Here is a 24304-nt window from a genome sequence, read left to right as displayed (position 1 = left end):
GTCCATGGCTGAACATGTTGGGTTTATATCACATTGCAGCAAGGGAGAATACACGCTGCAGACGACCGTGGGTCATCTCAGTAAGAGGGTGTTAGAAATAACATTATAGACTTAAGAGTTTTGGTTTGGTGATTTGGGGGAGGGTTTAAAGAAGCAAAGATTCACTCAATGTCAGAGAACTGTCAGAAAGTATATGCAAATTTTGTGACCGGGTATCTTGATAGATCAACAGGAAGCACAGATTGGAGCAGGGACAAGGCTATGGTTGGGGAGGAAGCAGCCAACATTCATCAGCCAGGATAAGGCAGTGTTCCATATTATTTAGGTGGCCCAGTGGCCTTAAAATTATGAAGGGGCGTTGGTGTGTTTCATGTCATCCCGCTCACAGAGAGGCCCTGTCTGATGTCGGGGTTTATGTCCAATAGACAAACGTGCCCCGGCCCTGGGTGCCTGGTCACCTCCCAGCAACACCAAGGCTAACTGGAGCAGGCCAGTTTCCAGATGTCAGGGGTGGTTTTTTTTCTTAGGTAAGATGAACACCTAAAAAGTACTCAGATTCCATAACTGCAGTCTCTGGTCTTCAGGAGCCCAAAATATCAAATGTTTGAGAGGAAGAAAGATGCCTCTATACAATGTGCGGAGAAGTAGGGGAGTGACCACCGCTGTCCCCATGATAAACACATACCATGCAAGCGCACTGTTGATGCGTCAGGGGCAGCCTGCCTGGGATACAGACAATCGAATGGTTGTCCTCCAAAAAACAATTTTTTTTTTCCTAATGGTGTCATGTTATCATTGTTGACTGATACTAAAGTTCTACAGAACAAATGTCCAATATCACCATCCTGGGCCAAATTACTACAGAGATGCTCGTTTCTGTGAAGATGCCCCCGAGTGTTTGTAATTTTGATGAATGTATTTTTTCACAGACAGCCTGCTGAGGAAGAAGTGTGGCTATTGTGTAGCTGCAAGCGTACATGTGATGCTTCAATATGGGAAGATGAAGAGACACAGTGGGTAAAAAGAGAGCCAACAGTTCTGCCATAATATTTTGCAGAAATATGATACTAAAATTAACAATCACAGCAGTAGTAGATGAATGGACCAATTTTACCAAAACCTATAATCATTATTCAGCAAATACTTATCAAGGGTCTATTATGAGCTAGTCATTACTCTCTATATGCTGGAAATACATTAGTGAACAAGACAGAAAACATTCCTCTTCTTGGGAAGCTTCCACATGTGATAAGTGCTGTGAAGGAAAATAAGTTAAGCCAAAGGCATAGCGCTGTGCTCAGGTAGCCCCCAAGGCTAAATCTTGCCAGCCACCTATTTTTGCAAATAAAGTTTTATTGGAACACAGCCATGGCCATTTATTTTCTATTGTCTAGGACTGTCCTCACTCTACAATGGCAGAGCTGAGTAGCTGCAATAGTCGAGATGCGTCCCACAAAGCCCCACGTGTTGGCAGCACACAGTCTCTTAGGGCAGGGAAAGTCCAAAATCTCCTGGAGGGCTGGATTGATAACTGTAGGCTAACTCCCGTAACAAGTTAACCCCAAAAGGTATGGCGGCTCAGACATGATATAAATTTATTTTTCGATCACATAATAGTAGTAGGCATGTGAATAGATTGCCAGACCTTTCAGGGACCCAGAATTGGTAAGGCTTTTCTTTCTTCAACACTAGGCTCTCCAACACTGGAGGTTGTCTCCATCCGGCCAGCCAGGAAGATCGAAACACATGGTGTATTTCTTCATGGGAGGTTTTTATGAGCCAGGCCCAGAAAAGGCTTATATCACTTCCACTAACACTCCATTGGCTAGAACCCAGCCATATGTCCAAATTCAACTGTGTGGGTTACTGGGTTATGTAGTCCCTGTTTATGAAGCAGGAAGGGCACAGATTGGGAATGACAGAGGTGACAGCAGGCTATCTCTGCCTCAGACAGGATACAGTTTCCAATTTCCAGCAAGAGTTAGCAATTCATTATTGTTTTATTCTGCATTTATTTAACACTGAAGTTGATATGTATTTTTTTATATTTTTCTAACCGTTTATAATTTCTCCTCTCTGAATTCCATATCTTCATGTTCTTTGTTCATTGTTCAATTGAGGTCTTGGAATTTTTAAATCATTTTTATGAGAACTTAAATGATAAAAAAAGTCATAATCCCCATTTGTTGTTTTGCTTTTCACTTTGACATAGTTTTTCAAAAGTGGAAGGTTTTTAAATTTTATTTAAGTAAATCTGTTTTCCCTTTGTTATTCATTCTATTGTTTTCTACTTGGAAACCTCTTCTCTACCCAGAGATTAAATCCATACTCACCTGTTTTCTTAGAGTTTCCTAAGGCTTTACATGTACTTTTTAAAAAGTTTTATTGAGAAATGATTGACATACAGCACTGTATACGTTTAAGGTATATACATATAATTTTAAGTCAGGTTCTAAGTTTATTATTTTTGAAAATAACCAATTTTCTCAACACCAGCTATTAAGTAATTCATCTATTTCTTATTATGATGCTCTATTTACTACATTTTAAGCTATTTTGTGTTCTAGAGTATGGATGTCTGGGGCGCCTGGGTGGCGCAGTCGTTAAGCCTCTGCCTTCAGCTCAGGGCATGATCCCAGCATTCTGGGATGCTGGGATCGAGCCCCACATCAGGCTTCTCCGCTAGGAGCCTGCTTCTTCCTCTCCCACTCCCCCTGCTTCTGTTCCCTCTCTCGCTGGCTGTCTCTGTCAAATAAATAAATAAAATCTTTAAGAAAAAAAAAGAGTATGGATGTCTACTCATGTCTTGAATCAGTACCATAACATTTTAATTATTTTATTTTTATAATCTTTTTATATATTATATCCATATCTAGTAAGGTAAGTCCTTCCCATATAACTTATTTTCCAAGTATTTCTTGGCTATATTTACTCACTTACTTTTTATAGCTGTATTTTTCTCATTGTAAAAAGAATAAATATGGATTTATGTGAAATATGTGAAAATAGAAAATCTTCAGGTAACTTTTACAATTATTGTGTTAAAATCCTTATAAATCCCTGTAAATATTCTAATTATGTTTATATTGTACCCATAGTTTAATTTGAGAACTTAACATCTTCAAAACCTTGAAAACGCTCCTTTGTTCTTCTCTGTTCTTCAGGAATACTTTTTCATTTCTTCATATCAATCTAGTACATTTCTTATAATTTCAGCCCTGGGTATTTTAAATGTTTAATAGTATTTAAATATGCTATTTTTCCCATTTTATTTTTACTGGTTTTGTTGATATGCTATAAAACTATTAATGTTGTAACTGGTCATATAGTTTTTCGATTGATTTTCTTAAATTTTATAGAGAAACAATCATATCAGCTCAAAATAATGATTTATTTTTGTAACTAAGCTTTACAGCCCTTCTTTTTCTATCGTCCTTTTCAGTTCTTGCCTCACTGCATCCCCAGAACAGTGTTGTTGCCCAGTCCATGGTCCCTGGAACCCTAGGGTCCCAGGAATTTGGAAAATGCTGGTACTTTTTCTTCCTCTCATAGGTTCACGACATACACTGGAGTCATGGTAAAGAAACCTAGTTAAACTTATTTAACCCTTAATAACTAGCATACCTAATACCTCAGAAAACATCCGTTAACCTGCCTCAGGACAAAGGCAATCAAAGTCTCAAATATCTCCATCCTGCAAGCATATGACCTCTTAGCTTGTCCAACCTAGAAATTCTACAGTCTTCTCTGCTCGTAAAACCTGTGTTCGTGGTTCGAAGTCAGAGTAATTCTGGAAAACAACTTCCAACAATGTTGAAAAATGGCTGTGATTAAAAAAAAGCATCTTTTACTCTACTAATGTGATGTATTGTAATAGTTAACTCTGTTGGTTTATGTTTTCTTTTTTTCTTGAGTAGACTTGCCAGGGGTTTATGTAATTGATTGTTCTTTTAAAAGAGTCTGCTCTTTGATTTATCAGTTCTATGATTTTTGTGGATTTTAATTTATTAATTTCTGTTTTTATCTTTACAGTGTTTTCCTCCTGCTTTCCTTGAATGTACTTTGCTATCATTTTTTCTAATTTGGGGAGTTAGGTCCTTAGTTCATCTGCTTCCATATTTTCAACTATATATCAAAGCGTACGGGATTTAGCTAAATGCCTAAATGCTTCCATTGCTAGAGAAAAGAAGGGGAGAAAGGATTAACTCATTAAATTTCAAGCTCATTGCTTCTCTCATAGAACGCAATGCATTAAACTTTACATCCAAAAAAAAAAAAAAGCGCTAATACAGATAAGAATAGAGAACAACTGGCTTTGGGGAACAACTTCAAAAAGTTATGAAGTATGGCAAACCCAAACACCTCCATTCCCTTCAGCTCTGGGCAAACTGAAGTCATGTGACAGAGAAGCGCTAAGCTAACATGAATATGCATCAGCAAGGGCTCTTTGGAAATAAAGGTTAGCCTTTTATTCAGCTCAGATGTGTCTCATGATTTTAAAGTCTGTTGGTTCCTCATTTGGGTTCCTCAAGAAGTCAATCCTGAGGCCGGAATTCCCAAGTGGTTTATTTGCGAAGCAATCCCAGGGAACATTGCAAGGAAAGAAGTGGGCAAGTGAGCCAAGGAAAGGAAGAAGCCAACACGAGGAGCATTATCAAGCACGTTCCATCGACAGGCCACTGGAGCTCGATTCTGCTGTGGAATTCTGGGGGCCGGTGTACAGCACATGCCTCAGAGTTGTCCCAGCCCGGGTTATGGAGCTGGGGTATTTATATATACATCAACTCCCATCAAGGGGAAGTCAAGGGCTGCTGAGAGCAGGGGCCACTTCCAGCTTGCACGGGAAAGCCCATGGGTAGGGAAATACCCATGCTGGCAGTCAGAAGTCAGACTGTGGGGGTTAAGTGATAAGGGTGAGGGGAGATCATGGTGGGGGGGAGACTGAGGGGACAGGAGTGTCCTGACAGCTACCATAAGCGCATTGGATTTCCTTCCCCTCAGCCTGCAATAAATGTCTCACCAGGCTTAATAACAGTGCCGCAGTCACTGATGGGCTAATTTGCTTTCTGGGAGACATAAAACTTTAAAAGAGATTTGTCCCTAGTCTAGATGAGAGCATGACCTGCTATAGGCTCATCAGCAGAGAAGCATCCTCTGAAATGCAACTGAGAAGGAGCAAAATTGAGCTGATGGATGCTGTCCAGGAGTGGCGAAGCTGCATGGGCACTGGAGATGAAGAAAGTCCCTCTTCGAAGTTAGGAGACATCACAGATCTCTGGAGTCATTGCGAAAGGGATAGCTTCAGGGCATGGAAGGGACAGGGAAGCATAAAAGGCAGAGGAGACCAACTGCACCTTCATAACAAGTGCATTGTCTTAATAACTGCTTCTTTCTTCCAGGGACTGCTCATGTTGCAAGATCCTAAACCATAGCTAAGGGAAACCATCATCTCTCCTATTTCTAGATCAGTTTAGATGCCCTTCAGTCAATTTCTGCACCTCTAAATAAGGGTGGACATAAAAACTGCTAGTTATAACAATGGATTAAATGTAGGGAAAGTCTTTTGATTAATAAACGCTTGCTAATAAAAGCAAGTAATTCTTGCAAGACTTTGCTCAACTTAATTAGTGTGGCACTCTACTCTCCAAAGCACAATGCAAAAGCGATACAAATCAAATGGACTTGACCCTACTTTTCATTGTCGATTTGGAGAATAAAACCTAGGTTCCAGCCAGCTCTGTGACACTGATGAATTTACCCTCCAAAGTGGTATTTTGAAAATTAAAATGTGTTCCCATCATCATGCCCTTTTAGTAAATAGTTCTCTTCTGTTCATTAGCTGAGTTTTACAAACAACTTACTATAGCCACAGTAGAATTGTCAACGGTAGCACTGGTCTCTATTTGCCACATGGAACCTGAATAGATAACAACCAAATGCCTTTCATCTGCATAAAGTATTTGACCGGGGCCATCAGCACCCGTCTGTGTTTTTGATGAATGGCTTCTTCAAGGAATGCCCTCACACACCAATTTGCAATTCTATGTTTTCCTCCTCATCCCTGACAACAGACAACAATGCTCTCATAGAGTTCCTTTCCTGACTTCAGCTTAAATTAAGAGGCCACAGGAACCTCGTATTGGTCTCAGTGTCTGTGCCACTCAGGTCTGCCTGTGTGCCTTGCTCTCGGCCGAGCAACAGCTCGTGACCGTGGAGCCAGGTCGCTGCTGCGGCCACCGCCACCGCTGCCACAAATTGGGAAGCTCCACGCACAGGGCGTCCCCTGCAAACCAGTCAACTACTTGGAGAGGCCAGTGACACAAGCTAGAAGTATAGTGGCGTGACACCTCAGGGGTGTGGGAGACAGAGCAGAGGTGGAGCGAAGAGATCTTTTCCCCTTTACCCCCAGACGGACTATCTGCAGACTCGGAAAATGTCCTAGGAAGCCAAGCAATTAGCTGTGCTTGTTAGGACTCTGTGACCAGCCAAGTAAAGCACCTCCTTGTATTTTTTTTCTCTTTCAAATTGCATTTTTTAAAAAGCACATAACATAAAATTTACCATTTTAGCTAATTTTAAGTGTACAGTATGGTAGTATTAACTATACACACATGGTTGTGCAACAGAACGCTCAAATTCTTTCATTTGCAAAACTGAACTTCTCTACCCCTTGAATAGCTCCCCTTTTCCCTCCTCCCCAGCCCCTGGCCACCACCATTCTAGTTGTTTCCCAGAACCACTACTTCAGATCCCTGATCTAAGTGGAACCATGAAGTATTTGTCCTTTTGCAGCAGGCTTATTTCACCTAGAATAATGTCCTCAAGGTTCACCCACGTTTTTAGCATGTGATAGGATTTCCTTCTTTTTTAAGGCTGAATAATATTCCAGTGTGTATATATCACAGCTTCTCCATTTGTTCATATATGGATGGGCATTAGGTTGTTTCCACTTCTTGATTATCGTGAATCATGCTGCAGTGAACATGGGTGTGCAAATATTCCTTTGAGATGGTGTTATCAATTCTGGGGGGGAGGATGGTCTTCAAGGCACCCTTCCCAGCCTGCGCCGACTGTTGACATGAAGTTCCTGCCACATTACAACCCTCTCAGATGGGTACAACTGCACGGTGGTGTGAATATTAACCCAGTGCCCCACTGATTCCACATCATTTCTCTTCATCCTCATACAAAAATCCTGCATTCCTTGAAACTCGCACCATAGGTTTTTATCCCCCTCTGGAGGAGAGGCAATAGGCCATCTTCTTACATCTGTCATCCACTGGTCACCCAGATTTGGCCAGCTAATCCAGCTGACGACTCTGGTGAATTGTTCTTCCTTCATCTCTCTGTGCACATCCCTTCTTTGGCTCCTGTCTCATAACATTTCCTATACCCTAATACAGAACAGTGATTAAGGGAGTGAGCTCTACAGCCCAAGTGTGTGGGACAAGCACCACCTCTGTCTTATCTCTGTGACTTTAGATATGCTCCTTCACCCCTCCATGCCTCAGTGCCTTTTCACACCTAATGGGGATGAAATAGTAGTATCTATGCCATGGGACTGGTAGAGGATTAAATGAGTTATTGCACATAAAGTGCTTATAAGATTTCTTGGTCCTAAAGTGCCTAGTAAGTTTAGCTCACATTATGATTCATTTTTATAAACGCTTGCTAATAAAAGCAAGTAATTCTTGCAAGCAAATTCATTTATAAAGATGATTATCTTTATGGGAATATTTTTCATCCATATAGATGACTCCTACACATTAGCCTTACAGTTTGACCACCTTAGCTACATAGCTCTCCCACTCGACTCTGACTTAGGCGCTGTGTTAGTCTGTTCAGGCTGCCATTACAAAATTGCACAGACTGGGTGGCTTAAACAATCGGTTCTTAGTTTCTCACAGATCTGGAGGCCAGAAGTCCATGATCAAGGTGCTAGCAAATTCAGTTTCTAGTGAGTGTTCTATGCCTGGCTTATAGACAGCCACCTTCTCACTGTGTCCGCATGTGCTTTTCTTCTGTGTGCACGTGGAGGGAGAGAGAGCTCTTCGGTGTCTCTTCCTCTTCTTATAAGGACTCCAATCCTATTAGATTAGGACCCCACCCTTATGACCTCATTTAAACTTAATTACCTCTTTAAAGGCCCTATTTCCAAAGAGGAGGTTAGAGCTTGAATATACAAATTTGGGGGAAGATGATTCAGTCCCTAACATGCACACATTTCCAGGGTCAAAACCTGAAAATGTCATCATCTAGAAATATTAATACCAGCCATAATTTCCTGTCCTGCAAGTTCTTCGATGCCCTCACTCTTACCACACCTGCTCTCTGACTTTCCCAGATTCCTCCATTCCTCTCTATCATTACCTCCTCAGCTCCCTACTCATGCGCTTCTTTTTCCCTCTTCTCTTGGACCCCATAGCTGGTGCCCCATAAGTCTCTGGCCCAGGCATTTTAAGATATTTATTGCATCACCATTTCTAAGCCCTCTCCAAGAAATGTGTGTTTGAGAATTCACAGGTGTACATCAGAGCCACATCCTGTCTCTGTGAGTGTTGAAGTAATGCCCAACGAGATGTCACCCATTCTGGAAGGAGACACTCTAGGACACTCAGAGAGGTGTAGCAATCCAGGAGTCCATTTGGGTATGGCCAATAGTTCATCCCTCAGTTCTCTGCCAGGACACCAGCACAACCAAGTCAGCCAAGGAGAGAATTAGCCCTCATCATCTCCTGAAGCCAGTGAATAGAATGGACTGATTCCTGATGCTCCTTACTTGTCCTGCGGCTGGGAAAATTATGATCACGCTGTTTATCTGCCCTCCGCCCCTCCACTATTCATCCTCAATCAGCTTCTGTCAGCTTCAGTTTCCTCTTACGTAAAAATGTAAAGACAGATACCTCTTAGGAGACAAAAGAAAGTAGTATCAGATAATATATGTAAAATAATATTAGCTCAGTATCCGAAACATAATAGTCCCTCAATGAATGCTAGTTCTTGCCCCATTTCTTAACCATTCTTAGAGCATTTGCATTTTATGCATTTATTTTATATTTATAGAGAACATATAGGAACATTACATTGGCTAGAAATATGAAAGGAAAAAAATCACTAATAATTCTACCACCTTAACACAGCAATGTCCCATTTTATGTATTCCCTTCCACTCTTTGATTACATGATTGTGTATTTTTAGGGCATTGCAATCAAGAGTATGCATAAAATTTCACATTGTTATGTTTTTATGTTTATTGTCTCCATAATTAAAATTTTCATGACTATATAATATTTCATCAAGGGAATACAGTATGATTTAATTAACCATCTTCCTACCATTGAAGAGTTAAGTTGGTTCCAATGTTTCCTTATTATAATAAGGAAGTGCAATAAATACTTCTGTGCCTATTAATTCTTTTCCTTATTTGAGATTATTTCCTTCTGACTTATTTCTGGAAGTGGAATTTTTATGTCAAACAACATAATTATTTTTAGAGCTTCTGATGCATTTTGCCAAGTTACCTCTCAAAGCATTTCGGCAGCCTCTACTGCCACCAGTAGTGCATAAATGGGAGCAGAGACACTTCTTGTTCTCCAGTTTGAAGTGCTTAGTTAGCTGAAGAATTTGACCAGGAATGGCCCAATCCCTCAGGCTACTTGACCTGAAGGAGAAGGCAGTGTGTGTATAGCTTATCATGAAGGATTTTCTCTAAAATCCCTACTCTCCAGAGATATCCCATCTTCTTGCCTCTTTCTATTACTAGAGTCACCTTTTAGGCACCAATCCTGAATTCTTATCACCTCCAGATACAGGCTCTCTTGTTGATCATGTAAACAGAACAGCTTCGAACATTCAATTTTACGGTTGCTCTGGTTACTCATTAAAAAGGTTCAGTTTCGCTGGGCTAAATTCCAGAGGGAGAGACATATCAGAGGGGGACAAGTGGACAAGGCCTTCCCACCAAGTGACACTTTTGTGGGGTCCCCAGAATCTAGGAACAAGTCTTTAACTCTGCAAGACCGAAAACTCGATTTTGCCTGATCTCCTGCCTTAGGGGAAGGCCAGAAAAAAATGGATTCACTCAAACCAAATACAACCAAGTGGTGATTTTTGTTAATGATTAGAGCATGAAAATAATGTACAAATGTGAGATGTTGTGCTCCTAAAAGTATCTGAGTGGGGAAAATAACTGGGTCATTCAGTCTGAAGGGATAGAGAGAAAGTAGGAGTTATCCATTTGGTAACTTGGTAAGATGGAGAAAGCAGGGGCTAAAGATTAAGGAGTAGAAATGTGGGATCTTTCCAGAACTAGGTCACATGGCCACCTGTAGACTAATCCCAGGCAAAGGTAGGATTACCTCATTGGTTTAGATAGTCATCATTTGTTTCTTAGGGATGTGCACAGTACCCTGAGAACAAAATCGAAATTCCATCACCAAGGAAGAAGTACAGCAGCCAGTAGGGAATTATACACACTGGTGATGAACACAATAGACATAGTCTCTGCTCTCAAGAAACTTACAGTTTAATGATGTCAACAGGCAGGAAACAACCCTTAAAAATACGATCTCACATTGCACTGATTGTTACACATGGAAAGTTGGGTTTTATGATACCAAAAAACCTCATTAGGATTAGAAGGTAAGGTAACCTCCATCATTCATTACTTCCACCTTTCATTGCATGGCAGCAGGGTGGTTTCCCAGGCCACCTGTTTCAGACAATGTCCCCTGGATTGAGTCCAACAAGGTAGGCAGAATAATCCCCCCGCCAAGATATCCATGCCCTAGTCCCTAGAACCTGTGAAATGCTATCTTACTTCACCAAAGGGACTTTGCAGATGTAATGAAGTTAGGCATTTTGGAATGTAAAGATTATCCTGGATTACCCACACAGGCCCAATGTAATGACAAAAGTTCTTGTAAGAGGAAGCCAGAGAAAGACGTGACGGCAGAAGCAGAGTGATGCAGTGCTACCAGCCAAGAAATGTGGGTGACCTCTAGAAGCTGGAAAGGGCCAGGAGCTGATTCTCCCTGCATGCCTCCAGGAGGAACGCAGTTCTGCTGACACCTTGATTTTAACCCCATAAGACCCCTTCAGACTTCTGACCTCCAAAACTGTAAGATGATAAGCAGTGTTGCTTTAAGCCACTAACTTTGTGGTTATTATACAGCAGCAGTGGGAAACTAACACACCTACTCAGTCCCAGCTCAAACTCTTCACATGTGTGTCCACCTCCAATTACCTGCAGACGAAAGCCAGAGAAAGCATATCCCCCAGGAACTTGGAGGAAGGGGTTCATGTCAATCATTTTAAACAGCTTTAATCTAAGGGTAGGTGACATAAAAAGAATTGCTGTAACATTTGCATGAATCCTCCCTCTTTCTCCCTCTAAAAAGATGTAAAGAGAAGCTTGGTACTTTACAAGTATTCTCTGAAATACAATCCGAAGAGACAGTTATATTTTTCCATCTGAGCTGAACTTCCCAAGTGCTCATCCTCAGTATATATCATAGAGAACATGAGTTAAGGTCATAATTTTCCTCTCAGAGGAATGTAACAACAGCTAGCAGTATTTTTCTAGCAATTCTCCTGAACTGATGCCTGTGTGGACATAATCCATCTCCAGAGGAAGACTCTGACCTGCAGGTCTCCTGTGAATTAATCTTGAGCCTTCCCCTGTGAACTGAATGAAGATTGAGGTGGACGCTGAGAACGTCCTTGTAGAACTCAGGGGAAAAAAAAACAGTGAAAAAAAGGCAACCAACCATCATTTGGGGACAGAAACTGTTATTAACAAGTCTAGGGGTACCTGCGTGGCTCAGTCGATGAAGCATCTGCCTTCAGCTCAGGTCATGATCCCACAGTCCTGGGATTGAGCCCTGCATCTGGCTCCCTGCTCAGCAGGAGGTCTGCTTCTCCCTCTCCTTCTGACCCTCCCCACTGATCATGCTCTCCCGCTCTCTCACTCTGTCTAACGAATAAATTTTAAAAATTTAAAAAAAACACAAGTCTAAAAGGCAATAAAATAAGTGGAAATGGGACATTTAAATACAAATTTAAAAAACTGCTAGTCCCAATGAGCAAACTCTCCTATAGAGGGCCCAAAATGTCATTTTATGGAATTTAAATAGTAAGCAAAAGCCTTTATCTCCTCTCCATCCCTTCCTGCCCAGCCCTGTGCCACTGCCTTGGCATGGGCTCTTGACATCTCTTGCCTTAACGATGAAATAGCTTTATAACTCATCTTTCTGTCTCATCACTTTTCAGCCCACTTCCCACACTGCTGCCAGAGTGGATTTTAAAAACATAGATCTTATCAAATCGCTTCCCTGCTAAAAACGATTTGCTGACTCCCAACACCAAGCACACCCGATAGGAAATGGCACGTATATCCCTGTCTGAGCTGGCCCAGCTCTCATTCACACTGTTCATTACCTTCAGCCTACAGGCCAACCATATTGAGCTGTCTGAGCATGTCATATTGTTTCAAAACTTCATATATTCACACATGCTCTTCCACCTATCTGGAATGCCCTTTCTCCCACCCCATCCTAAATCCACCTAGAAAATTCCAGTTCATTCTTTCAGAACAAACAGAAACATCTCTCAATGGCCTTCTTGGCTCATTCAGACTTGATTATCCTGACCACTGATGCTCACCTCTATGGTAGCTATTTTCAGGGTGTATTATTGTTGCTTTTCATATATCTTTCTTCTGAACCTGACCATGAGCTTCCTGAAGAAAAGACTCTAACTTATTCATTGTTTTTTCCATGATAGCCAAACAGAGTCAGGTACTTAGTAAATGTTTACTGAAAGGAAATTAGTGAAAAGTGGTCTGGCTGCATGTAAGAGACACAAACAAATATTTGTGGGAATTATTTTTTTCTCGCATACTTAAGAAGTCTGGAGGTTGAAGCATCAGCCATGAGAGCAAAACTTCCCAAATATATCCCCAGCAGACTTACATCTCATTGGCTAGAACCATGTCATATGGCCACCATTAGCTGCAAGGACAACTGGGAAATGTTTGTTCACTGGGCACATTGCCATTTTAAACAAAATCTGTCTTTTCCTTGAAAGAAATAGTGAATGACTATTGGGTACACAATAAGCACAGAAAGCACGTATGAGAGCATGCATGAGAAATTGTATCTTAACAAGGCACTTGAGACAGTAATTCCTTTGCTAAAGGTACAAAGCTTCTGAAGGTCATGGTGCCCAATCGAGGAATCAAGCACAGAAAACACTTACTCTAACGGCTCTCCCCCAGTTGCAGAACTTTTTAAAATGCAGATGCCCATGCTGAATCCCTGTGCCACAGAATCAGAATCTCAGAGGCTGGGGGTCTAAAATGCAGGTCCAGGATGTACAGCTGTGGACAGCTGATGCAACCGTATGGCATAGCCCTGAAGACATCTGTGACTTTTGAAAACTCCAAAAGCATTTCTACATGGCCAGTCTTCAACCTCTGCTTAGACTCTTGCCCTTTGGTTTATGCCACAAAGTCAAACCTCAGAGGGGAAGATGAGGGTACAAGGCCACGGTTAAGTGCATGGGCTCTGCAATGTTCATAGCAGCATTGTCCACAATAGCTATACTGTGGAAGGAGCCAAGATGCCCTTCAACAGACAAATGGATAAAGAAGATGTGGTCCATATATACAATGGAATATTACTCAGCCATCAGAAAGAACGATTACCCAACATTTGCAGCAACATGGACGGGACTGGAGGAGATTATGCTAAGTGAAATAAGTAAAGCAGAGAAAGACAATTATCATATGGTTTCACTCATTTATGGGACATAAGAAATAGGAAGATCGGTAGGGGAAGGAAGGGAAAAATGAAGGGAGGGTAAGCAGAAGGGGAATGAACCACTAGAGACTATGGACTCTGGGAAACAAACTAAGGGCTTCAGAGGGGAGGGGCATGGGGGACTGGGATAGGCCGGTGATGGGTATTAAGAAGGGCACATATTGCATGGAGCGCTGGGTGTTATACACAAACAATGAATCATGGAACACTACATCAAAAACTAATGATGTACTGTATGGTGACTAACATAACATAATAAAAAATTTTTTAAAAAAAAGTGTGTGGGCTCTGTAGTCATCTGTCCTAGCTCCTCCCCATACTAGCTGAGCAATCTTAAGTAAATTAGTTAATGCCTCTGTGAGTTTTCTCATCCTCAAAATGGGATAACGATAGTACAACCAGCATAGGGTTATTCAGAGGATCAAATAAGATGACATCTATATAGAACTTGGATCGAGGGCTGACACATAGTAAGTATTCAATAGGTGTTAGGTACTGATATTATCAGCCCAGATCTATAAGCAAAGAGTGAAGAACTTTCATTCAATTGGGTTTTTTTTAAGGTATCTTTTATCAGGTTAAAGAAGTTCCCTTGTATTTCCCTTGTACTGAAAACAGAGTTTTTAATCACGAATGAGTGTTGAATTTCGCGGAATGCTTTTACTGAAATGGTTGTTTGATGTTTCTCTTTTATTCTGTTAACGTGATTATTGCATTGACTTTTTTGAATGGTAAATCAAACTTGCATTCTCAGAATTAAACCCTATTTGGTCATGATATATTATCCTTTTTTATGTTGTTGGATTTGATTTGCTAATTGTCAAGAATTTTTATGGCTATATTCAGAGGTTTATTGACCTGTAGTTTTTTCTTGTAATGTCTGTCTCTGGTTTGGGTATCAGAGTAATGCTGGCCTCATAAAATGGGTTGGAAAATAATCTCTCTTAAATTCCGAGAGAGATACACAATTGATATTATTTCTTCCTTAGATATTTGCTAGATATCACCATTTGGGCATGGAGTTTTCTTTGTAGAAATATTTATAATTATATACTCAATTTATTGAGACATACAGGACTAGTGATTTTATTCCATTAGAAATAAAAATCTCTGGGGTGCCTGGGTGGCTTAGTTGATTAGGCACTGGACACTTGATTTCAGGTTGTGATCTTGGGGTCGTGAAATGGAGCCCCACATGGGGCTCACACTCAGGGGGAATCTGCTTGCCCCTCTTCCCTCTTCCTCTGCTCCTCCCCCTACCCCCCACGCTCATGCACACTCTCTCTCTCTCTCACTCTAATAAATAAAACCTTAAAAATAAAACAAATAAAAATCTCAGCATCTGTGAAGATACACCACAGTCCTACCTTCACTTTTCTTTGCTGGGGCACTCACGGTTACCGGAACCACTTGGCTAAGGCTTGCTCCGTGGAAACACATTGCCTGCTGCAACACTCCTCACTGGAATCCAGGTCCTCTGCTTAGAGTCCAGATAAGGAGAAACCCCAATCAGGTATGGACTTGAATGCAGCTTTCCTACCAGCATGGCTCATATGGGGAAAAGATGAACCAAGAGGCTGAAAGTAGGTCCACTTGGGCCCTGGCTGGAGTCACAGATGCAACTGAGCACACTGGATATTGCACAACTCTAGGGGCCCCACTTGCCTTAGAGATATTATAATTTACACGTTCTCTACAATGGTTTCCCAGCAGATGGCAGGGAAGGATCTCATCTGACCAGTGAGGCCTATGGCAGCCCTGAAGAGGCTTCTGTGGCTGAGACTGCAGACAGGGTCAACCAACTCATTCCATCAGTCATTCAACAAATACCTGTCATGTGCCTCCTATGTGTCAGACACTGTTAGAGGAGGTAGTGTTTTCCTGATGCATGTGTTAGGAAAATAATTCCATCTCAAAATAAACCCAGATATATTACTGAGTCAATAGTGCAAGTCGATAAACTTTTAAGATAAAACAGAAGCCTTCGAAAACAGTTATGCTCCCCCTCCCCAACCCTGGGCGTCCAGACCCTTGAAGGCAACATAGTCCTTCTTTGTTTGAAGGGGTTAGTAAAGGAAAATTTCCTTAAGGGAATAATCATCTACAACAACAACATCAAAAGTTTATGGAAGTCAGCCGCCAACTGTAGTATGAACATTTTTATTCAGTATACATGGAATATTTGCCAAAATTGAAAATTATACTAGGCCATAAAATAAATCCCAATTTCAAATGTTTGAAATCATATAGAGTATATCCTCTAGCTACAGGAAAATAAAATAAAAATAAAAGAATAAAGACGTAATGAGAAAAAAACCCACAAATTAAGCAATATATTTCTTAAAAAATGAAAACACTAGGTCAAAAAAGAAATCACAGTGAAAATTAGAAATTATTCTGAATGAAATGATAATTACAACATAACATATCAAAATTTTTAGGATGTAGTTAAAATAGTACTTAAAAGAAAATGGCTTTAAATACTTGCATTTTAAAAAGGCTGAAAACCAATTAACTAAGTATATATTTCAAAAGTTAAAAAAATTAGCAAATTAAAACATATTCAAAGCAGGATTTGCCCGGTACATAGTAAGTACTATACATGTGCTAGCTGTTACTATTATTACCTAGCTTAGGAGGAAAAATGGGTGCAACATATGCAACGTGGTTTGCCAAAACTTACCAGATTCTCTGCATTGGAGTTTGGGTTGAAAGCTCTATACGGCAATAAAATAGCAAGTGTATTTTTTTTTAATTCAGTGAAGCAAGGAGCAATGGTTAAGATGTACAACAAGGCTAAACTGCCTGGGTCGGACTCCAGGACCTATGGTTGACAAATTACATGACTGTTTCAATTATCTATCACTGCATAACCAACTACCCCAACACTCAGCGGCTTAAAACAACACCATTTTATTTGCTCACATTTTGCAGGCTGGGCATCAGGCAGCGCTCCACAAGCAAGGCTCTGCTCCATGTGGTGTTACTGTGGCTCCCACAAGATGGCCTTCCCCACAGGACCCGGCTTAGGGAGGGAGGGCTGTCGGCTGGCACACTGTGGTTCTCCTCCTCGTGGCGTCTCTCTCCACATGGTCCCCATTACTGTATGGCCTGTCTCTCCAGCAGGAGAGCCTGGACTTCTTGACGCAGGAGTCAAGGTACTAGGAAAATGAAAACGGACACTGCGAGGCATCTTAAGGCCTCCATCAGAAGGCACGCCATGTACTTTCATTGCATTCTATTGGTCAAGGCAAGTCACAGACCAGTTCAATTCAAGAACGGAAATAGACTCCATTTCTTGCTAGGAGTGACAAAGTCCTATCCAAAAAGTAGAAGGGATTGTGGTCAACATCTTTGAAAATAATATACCCTGGGGACCTTGAACAATTTACTCATACTTTCTGTGCCTCTGTTCCACATCTGTGTGAGGAGATAACTAGTTGCTAGGTTAAAGGTTGTTACAAAAATTAAGTGAAGAAAAAAATGTGAAGACTTAGATGTGTCTAGTACAGTGACTCTCAAAACTTGGTGTGTATGAGAATCACTAAGGTGGGAAGTTGGCACTTATTAAAAAGAGATTCCTGGATCCAAAGTTCTAGAATTTCTGATTGCCCAAGGTAGGGCCCTCGAATTTGCATTTTTACCAAATTTTCAGGTGATATTGATACTGCTGGTGGTCGACCACACATTAAATAGCACTGGGATAGTATACAATAAGCACTCAGTAACTGTTAGCTATTTTTATTTTAAAAGAAAGAGGGGAAAAAAGATTAGAGACATTGTCACTATTTAGACTCTGAAGCAGCACTTTCAACCCGCTGAAGGGGATGGTTTCTGTGTTATAAACAAACACTGGGAAGCAAGACAAAAGGCATGGGGGCACGCCTTGCAGGTCTGGGGTTCCAGGCCAGTCCATGAGAAAGACTGCCTTCAGAAAGCAGGATGGGAGCTCTGCAGTGAAGGAGGGTAGAAACCAAACAAAGTGGAGGGCCTTCTAGGTAGAGGGAATACTCCATTAGGTGTTCATCAATCACAGTCACTGTGCAAGCTGTTTAATTTAATGGATTATTTTTTTAAATCAGGCAGTGTGGCAGAACTATGCAGGAATAAAAGAATATTCATTCTGACCCAATCTCCAGGCCTCCACAGCCCCATTTTTCTCATCTAGAATCAGGATGCCAAGCTTTGTCAGCTCCTCGGTATCATCCCCCAGCCTGGGCCTCTCCAGGTTGCCATGGTAACAGAATACCCTCATCCCTCTGTTTTTTTTCTCACAAAGTATTCAAAAGAATGAAATGTCATGACACCAGGATTTCTCCCATTTCTCAGCTGAATTTCTTTAGACCTGCATGCTCTCAAGAGCAGATTCACAAGTTATTGGGGGTTGGGCCCCCTTTTGCGGGTAACCCTTATCAGAAACCCATCCCATTGTGTTCTGAAGTAATATATGACCTTGTATTTCAGCTCTGGGAGGCCTTGACTTTTGCAGACTACGTCCCACGTTCCCTGTGGCTTCGAATGTATCTCGGTTTTCTCAATGAGGAAGAAGTGTATGCAGTTTTACTACCAAATTTATTCCAGCCCAATGTCTCATGACCTCGCTCAATAAAAATCCCCAAACAAGGAAAAGGAAAACACAATTTGCCGTAATTTCTGACACTGTAAGGATTAATTAGGTTTTTTTTTTTTTTTTTTTTTTTTTTTTTTTTACAGAAGCAGTCCTCATGTTTCATTCTATTTTAAGAGAATCCTAAAAGTTGTGTTACTTAGATGCCCTATGCCAGGGGCTCTCACATTTGAACATGCAGCAGAATCACCTGGAAACCTTGTTAAAACACGACTGCCAAGATTGCTGAGGAGAATTTATATTTCTAACAGGGTTCCAGGTGACGTGGATGCTGCTGGGGTGGGGACCACACTTTGAGAACCATCGATGGTCGCTTAGGCTGGTTAGGAAGGTTATGAGTGACCAGGGATGGACAAATTCCTGGAATGCGCCTCTGGAAAAGCGCTGGCGGGAGGGGAAAGGGCTCTCAAAGTACGTGCAGATAGAAGATACTGGCTGCATATCTGCACTCCCTCCTCCCCTGACTAAATAATAGGTCACCTGAGGCAAGTCATAAAAGTTCTCTAAGCCTCAATTTGACCTTAAAAAAATAATAGTAATATCCTCTTACTTAACCTTGCAAAGTTATTGTTCCAATTAAATAAGATAAAGTGCGTGAGGCTGCTCAGCGGGAACCACCATACAAATACAAATCGTTAAGAGCTTTGCTGCCAAGACTAATTATTTTTGTAAATGTTAAAGTGAAATTCTATTCCTCCTTCAAGGCTACCTCAAAGGTTATCTCTTCAGGGGCATGGTCCCTCATCCCCATGGAGAGAATGGATCCTTTCCTCACCAAAATGCTCATGTTACCTGATTTATACCTCTCTTTTGATGATTTTTGTCAGGTGTAAAACGTGATGTTACATGCCTGTCTCTCCCATAAATTCCGAGCTCCTTGAAGACAGGGCACTTGGTCTTTTTACCTTTCTGTACCCTGCACCCCAACTTCCTTCTTAGTACAGTGTTGTGCACTTTTAAACATTTAATAAATACTTTTTTGAACTAATAAATAAATGAATGAAAAGCATAAGATTACATATCCCTGATTTCAGATGAGACTGTAACACAATACAGTGTCTACCTTCATTCACCTACACGAACTCGCCATCCAAATACATATATAAAATATATGTGCTACATATAATATTATATACACACACACATATACACAAATAATAGATTGAGCTCAAGAAATGAAAAATCGTGGCCACCATGGCTGGCCTGACCTGGGCTTCCGAATTGAGCATGGCTCTCCCAGTTGCCATGGTTCAGGCACCCACAAGGTAGATTCTTCGGAAGATGGCAGCAAGCTTGATAGTGAGCAACTCCCGTCCCCAAACCAGAGGATTGACCTCTACCAGGACCAGCTCTGGGCATTGGCCTTGACCATGCAAACCTAAGTCGGGTCAGAGAAACTAGAATTAATGAGGACTATAGTTTTCAGCTGTCTTAGCCACTAGAATTCTGCAAATGCAGAACCCCACCCCACCCTTTTCTCGAGGATCTTGGTTATAAGAGAAGATTGAATGGAAAGTGAAGAACGAAACACTGTAATTAACATGAAGCCCATCCAGGAGTTACCAGATGCCTTTGACTAACCAGGAAGCTCCCACACCTTGTCGGCATTTTGGCTGGTAGAGAAGGAAAGCCTGATGAGGCCCTCTCATGAGCAAGTGTAGATGACTTGCCAATAACCTTGGCCTCAGCTCAATTACACAGTCCTGAACATAACAGGGGTTGCTTCTTTCTCTCCATACCTGAAAACATCTTCCCCTAGGCAGCATGTTTATCTGGAATGTTTGGCCTGGGGTTCTGAGGTTAGAGTCTGATGAAAACCTAGGCAATGCTGGCTACAGAAGTTTAAGAAGTAGAAGGGATAGGTCCTTCAGGTGGTCCAGCCAGGGACCTCGGCCAAAAGAAGCCACGGGTGGAGCAAGGAGGGGTAGACCAAGGGCTGTAACAGTGGGCAAAAGAAGCACCTGATTCTCACCCTTGCCCACAGCCTTATGCTCCCTCCTGCAGGGGTGTGGAGTAGCCATATGCATAAGTCTTCTGTAGATTTGGTTTTTATGAGACTGTCTCTGAATTTTTCAGCACACAAAGACCTAGCCATGGACAGCATGGCCCAACAGCTCTGGGGCCCTGACCTGAGCACCGAGATGGCCTTCCTCCCTCTCATCCTCACTGCCATCCTCTTTGATGCCAGCAACGAACAGAAAATACTTAAACAAAACTTTCAAATCTGACTTACATTTTTTAAAATATTTTAATTAACCCCATTTTTTATCACCTAAAGTTGAGCACTGCTTTGTTACTGTTGTATAAACATTCCCAGAAATACATTTCCTCATTTAAAAGACCTCAGAAAATTGAATACCTAGGAGGGTTGTCATTTGTAACTGTCACTCGACCCTTCTAAATCCAGGAAGATAAATGAGTTATGAATTTTCTTTATGTTCTGTACCTTCAGTGTCTGCTCACCTAAAATAATTCTTGCTCTGCCCTGTAAAATATGAAGAAAGAAAGTGTTCTGGTTATTTTATTTAAATTTTGTTAGTTACCATACAGTATGTTCTGATTATTTTTTTAAGTGCATTTCCGGTGATATTTAGTATAAAAATCTCTGTAAGATTCTCTCCCAAAAATGTGTTGACTGGAGCCCTGAGTGATGTTTTCAACCATCCTCAGTGTCCTGGGTCTTCTGACACTTGTCCAACTTTGGTGGATGCATTCACTGCAGCCGTATCTGCCACCTTTGGGCATTTAAGGAAATGGCCAGTTGGATGCACCAAACCTTGTGGGTTGTCAGAGTCTTGATTTTTTTTTTATTCTACGAAGTAATTTGAAAGTTGTTTCTTCAGACCAGATAGAAAGCTATTTCTGAATGTGACCCAGACGAAAGAAGACGACAAGAGAGCACTTTGATGGTGACCATGAGAAGGAAGCTCATCCAGTCCAAAGTACTTTTTGATCAGTTACTCCCTACTTGGCCCAGAAGAAATAAGAAAGAGAAATAAAAAGCATAAGGGGTAGATAAAATGAGCAGCATTTCCTGGCAGTCTGCCTGAGAGGAAAGCAAGGATTTGATAGCTATTTGATACTTTAACTGTTAGAGCATTTCTAACTTTTCAAAGTCATTTTACATGTTTTATTTCTTTGTATTTTTCTAGCAGGAATGATTGTTATCATTCATGTTATTATTGTTGTCCTAATTGTTATTTCTGCTTAACTGAGACCAAGGTCAGGGCCAGAAGAATCTGGTAAATCACCTAGTGCACCTCGGAGCAAGTGGCTTTATCCTTAACGACTCTTCTGTTTGATGCTTCTGTTTTACACATTATGAAGTACGATTTTCCCAAGGTCCCTCTTAGTGAGCTCAACTAAAGATGAAACACGGTTGGAAAGTGAGGAACATAAGGGACTGGGCAAGAAATGGGGTTTAAGGAGAGCAGAGCAAATGGTTCAGCATGTGGGCTATGAACAGAGGTGACCCAAGCATGCTGGAGGCCACCACGTGGAGCCAGTCAGCCCGTGGACCCACAGCCAGCTGGACAGGGGATGGTTGTGTTGTCTAGATTTAACCAAGAGATTCTAAGAAACATGGGGTTTACTGGAAAATGGGTGACGCTACACCACTAAGTATCCATCTGTGGTCCCCAACCCAGACTAGGGTATATTAGGGAAAACCCTTTTGGTGGCAGACAGAAATTTGTCATCATTGTAGCAAGTTCTGGACAGTGCTGGTCTAGACCATGTTTGAAATTATCTAGGCAGTAGATGCTACGGAGCCTTGAAGTCAGTGGGGTGACTCTGAGCTAAGTCATAGCACTTGTTCATGGGAGAGTAAGTACTAAAAAGGAGCCTACCTAGTAAATACTGGAGGGACATCTTTCCCTTTTGCAGACAATGCAACTCTAATTCAAAAGTCCTTTTAGAATCTCTGCATTGCTCCCCCCATTCAACCTCACCCATTCCTTAAAGGTCTTAGGTCAATTGGCCATACTGATAGGGAGAAAGGAGAGATACGGAGATCCTCAAGAAGACCCTGCTCTTGCACCTGCCTCAGGACGTGAACCTTTCCTCCCAGAGGCTTGCGTTTTCTTCTCTCAGCTTGAGGAAAGATGGTATCAAAGCTCTATTACTGTACCCGGGTGGCTCAGTCAGTTAAGTGTCTGCCTTCGGCTCAGGTCATGATCCCAGTATCCTGGGATGAAGCCCCACATTGGGCTCCCTGCTCATTGGGAAGCCTGCTTCTCCCTCTGCCTGCCACTCTCCCTGCTTGTGTGTGCTCTCTCTCTCTCTCTCTCTCTCTCTCTCGTTCTCTCTCTCTCTCAAATGGGGGCTTGCTGATGTAGCACCAGCCATTTTTTTTCATTAAACCCTACATTTCTTGGAATCTTCTGGCTAGATCTTCAGAACCCAACCTTCCTATGGAATATACACCTCTCCTTATATCCCCGTTGGCTGTCCCATGTGATTTTATCCCAGCTCAGGAAACTCTGGCTGGCTTCCCAGGGCACAGGGGAGGGGAGGGAAGGGTCCTGCACAGTGCTCCATTGGTACCTGACCACTCACGTGCACAGTTCTGGCTCATACGTACCCAGAGGGCTTGGTGTCAGGATAGGAGGGGGAGACACGACTAGGGGAACCTATGCTCTGCACAATTTCAAACCCAGATGTCTAGATACAAACCCAAAGGACAGAGGGAAGGAAAGAAAGCAGATTAAAGTTCCTGGCCACATTCCAATATCCCCTCACAGGGTTCAGCTCACTCTCTCATTCCTTACCCACTCACTCACTGGCTGACTCAAACACATAGCTAGCAACACATTTTTTATTTTTTATTTTTATTTTTTTTAATGATTTTTTATTATATTATGTTAGTCACCATACAGTACATCCCTGGATTCCGATGTAAAGTTCGATGAGCAACACATTTTTTAAAAATTAACCTATAAGGACATATATAAGCAAGTTTCTAGAAAAAGAAATACAAATGACTTACAAAAAATGCTCAATCTCATTTATTATTTATGAATTGCCAAGGTACTATGTTTTTAACCTCTCACACCGGCAAATATTAAAACATTTGATGATACACAATATCTGCATGGTTATGAGGAAACCGTTGGAAGCAATACAAATTGGTGTAATTTCTTTGGAGGATCATAAATCTAAGATTCACATACTGGTTAATTTAGTAATCTTACTTGAGAAATGTATTCAATAGATACCCTCCCACATGCAAACAAAGATACTGAACAAAGATATTCACCCAACATTGTATGAAAAGCAAGGACTGGAAAAATTCTAATTGTTTACCAATAGAAGAAAGGCTAAATAAATACCATTTGTATGTACAGTGAAATACCACATAACAGACTTAAAAAGAGGCACATGTGTGTGCTGGGAAAGGAAGGGAACATCTCTAAGATATAATTACTAGGTAAAAAGCAAGGGACACGAGTGTGGGTATGACATGGCCCTATCTGTGGAGGCTTTTGGAATTTGGGGGAGTGGGGGTTGTATTTTGGACGGAGCCAGAATCCGTTGGAATAGGGTGCATGAAGAAAGTAAGTTCATTCTTTCCCACCACTTCTGCTTAAACTCACACTGTGGATTTGTTCTTATTCTGCTCTAGGAGGACATTGCTTGCAGGTCCCACAGTTCTCAAGCCACTGTTAGATCATCGAAAAGCCCCCAGTCACATTCACTAATAAGGAAAACCTCATTTTAGTAATTTAACAATCTATTCAGCGTAACAACTAAAACTCCAGTCTTGTCCAGTGTAAAACGTCCTTCCCTGTCAGTCTGAGCCTGTTGTCTGCAGGCGGGTGCTGGTGGGGGTGGGGGTGGGGGCAGGGAGATCGGAAG

General features: G+C 41.5%; 1 protein-coding gene across 1 annotated transcript in view; it reads right to left on the bottom strand.

The window, feature by feature from the left end:
* POLE4 (DNA polymerase epsilon 4, accessory subunit) overlaps nt 1-24304 on the bottom strand; it is a 75278-nt gene that overhangs the window by 26322 nt on the left and 24652 nt on the right. The window contains exons 4-6 of the transcript XR_004624972.1: nt 20912-20933; nt 16747-19826; nt 15189-15298 (exon numbers count right to left, since the gene is read on the bottom strand). The gene's annotated coding sequence lies outside the window, so the exon portion shown is untranslated. The remainder of the gene's footprint in view (nt 1-15188; nt 15299-16746; nt 19827-20911; nt 20934-24304) is intronic.

This window comes from Ailuropoda melanoleuca, chromosome 4 (assembly GCF_002007445.2).
Source record: "Ailuropoda melanoleuca isolate Jingjing chromosome 4, ASM200744v2, whole genome shotgun sequence".
Taxonomy (NCBI): Eukaryota; Metazoa; Chordata; class Mammalia; order Carnivora; family Ursidae; genus Ailuropoda; species Ailuropoda melanoleuca.
This window is presented reverse-complemented; position numbering and strand designations above follow the sequence as displayed.